Source organism: Octopus sinensis, linkage group LG15, assembly GCF_006345805.1.
Source record: "Octopus sinensis linkage group LG15, ASM634580v1, whole genome shotgun sequence".
Classification (NCBI taxonomy): domain Eukaryota; kingdom Metazoa; phylum Mollusca; class Cephalopoda; order Octopoda; family Octopodidae; genus Octopus; species Octopus sinensis.
Window position 1 is genome coordinate 45,635,363 of NC_043011.1, and position 2,874 is coordinate 45,638,236.

The following is a 2,874-nucleotide window of genomic DNA, read 5'->3' on the forward strand; positions in this document are numbered from 1 at the left end:
CATTCGACAATGTACACATGATTTGCACATCTGATTCTGTATTCTCGTTAGGATTATGATTTTAAGTGGCAGGTGTATGTGATGATGGTCTCTGTTGGCTGGCTGTGTGTGTGTGTGTGCATGTGTATGTACATATATATGCTCACATGAGTGTGTATATGTATGTATTTATGAATCTAAGTATGTATGTGTATGTATGTGTATATGTATAGATGTATATATCAATGTATATGTGTATGTACACACACACACACATATATGTATCGTCCAACCCATGCCAGCATGGAAGATGAATGTTAATGATGATGTTGATGATGATGATGATGATATATGTGTGTATATATATATATATATTGATAAAAATGGTAAGACAACAAAAGAATGAAAGAGACCTCAATATTATGTAAATAGAGGAATTTATCTGTATATGTAATATGTGACAATTATTCGGTAGCCATGATAAAACTCTGAGTTTCGGATGTGGCATCTGGAACTCAGAGTTTTATCACGGCTACCAAATAATTGTCACATATTACATTTACAGATATATATATATATATATATATATATATATATATATATATGCAAACATGTGCATACACATATATATGTATGAATATATGAATATATGTATGTATGCATGTATATCATTATTCAGTTTCATTTCAGGTTTTCATATCAATAAAAAAAGAGCGAGGTTCTTCATTGGATTTTCAACACCATTAATGGCATATTTTTGCAGTTATGTGTGTATATGTGCAATATTTGGAGTCAGTGCACGTGCAGATTTGTATGTTTTGTTTTATGTCTGTATTCTCATGCATATAGTTGCATGTTTAGACATGCATATATATACTTAAATTGTAAAATTCTGGGAAGTTTTATAAATTCTTATAGTTCCAGTGATGGCTTCGATCTGAAGCCTTCAAATCAGCTTTCCTCTCCCTGGTTTTGAGAAGTTTAAGTTCTCAAGATTGGCACTTAGGCAGTGTGCTACATATGTATGCATGTATGTATGTGAAGGCTCATGGCTCAGTGGTTAGAGTGTCGATCTTACGATCGTGAGATAGTGAGTTCGAATCCAGGACTGGGCTGCGTGTTGTGTTCTTGAGCAAGACACTATATTTCACGTTGCCCCAGTTCACTCAGTTGTAGAAATGTGTTGCAATGGCACAGTACCAAGCTGTATTGGCCGTTGCCTTTCCCTTGGATAACACTGGTGGCGTGGAGAGGAGAGGCCGGAATACATGGGAAACTGCTGGTCTTCCATAACCAACCTTATCTGGAATTGTGCCTGGGAGGGTAACTTTCTAGGTGCAATCCCATGGTCAGTCATGATCGAAGAGGGTTTCAGCATATATATATATGTGTGTATGTATGTATGTATGTATGTATGTATTTATGTATGTATGTATGTATGTATGTATGTATGTATGTATGTATGTATGTATGTATGTATATATGTATCTATGCATGTGTGTGTGTGTGTGTGTGTGTGTGCATGTGTGCATTCCTATGTATGTGCATGCATGCATGCTTGTGTGTGTGTGTAATAGAGGACGTATATAGGATTGTAGGTGTGTATATAGAATGTTTGCAAGTAAAATGATGACCAAGAGGAGAGGGAGGTAATTTGGAGATGAAGACCACATAAGAGAATGGCCTTTAATTCTCTATGGAAGAGAGTTTCTACAGGAATGCTTCACAAACAGTGTACTGCTGCAGTACAAGAGATACCTGTGTACACCCTGGGTTAATTAATGAATATTCAAACATGTAAATAAATGTGGTCACCAATGTTATTATAATGTATGAATGGAAAGTTTGATGAATGAATGAGATAGATAGACAAATAGATAGATAGATAGATAGATAGAGAGAGAGAGAGAGAGAGAGAGAGAGAGGTGGATGGGGAGGAAAGCTGAAGGCTTTTTGTTCACCGTGTGTCTATTATGAAAAGCTTGAATTGGACACGATTGTCCGATGAAGAACTTCATGAGAAGTCATGGAATGTTCTTTACATAGTGATTGGGTTATGGACTGGTTCTGTAGTTATGTGGATGTATGTGTGTACATGAGTGTGTGTGTGTATGTGTGTGTGTATGAGAGAGGGGGAGAAAGAGAGAGAAAGAGAGAGAAAGAGAGAGAAAGAGAGAAAGAGAGAGAAGAGAAAAGAGAGAGAAAGAGAGAGAAAGAGAGAGAAAGAGAGAAAGAGAGAGAAAGAGAGAAAGAGAGAGAGAGAGAGAGCAAGACAAAGACAAAGAAAGAGTGCATGGAAGGCATATATCATCAGTCATGAGTGTCCCTTAAGCTAACAGAAGTCAGGTCATTCATGTTGCAGAATATTCATATTTAGTAGGTCTGGCTGCCAAACATCATCTGATATTTAATTGTACCTGGCATGAATACATGACTGTGTTCTGTTCTGTTCTCTGTTCTAACAAGCTCTCCAAACCTTGTCTGTTCTCTTCTAATATGAGTTAACTTATTTTAAGCTGAACATATTTGCATTCAACAACTTTAATTCATCAGTTTTTTGCTGATGTCAGTCAATGAATTTGAAGAATAATTATGGAGTATCATTGGTTAGCTTTTTTCATTGCATCATCACTCAATTTGTCTTTAACCCTTTAGCATTCAGATTACTCTGTCAAATGTAATGCCTTTTTTATTCACATTGTTTTGAATTAATCATGCATTATCTCATAGCTTTGGGATTTCAATGATGTAATTTTAATTTAATTTTTAGAATGACATCATAGCATAAATGTGAAAAGCTAGAGCTGGCCAATTTGAACTTAAAACAGATGGAATATTCTGGGCCAGATATGGTTGATTTAAATGTTAAAGTGTTAAGTATATTTTCCTAATTGG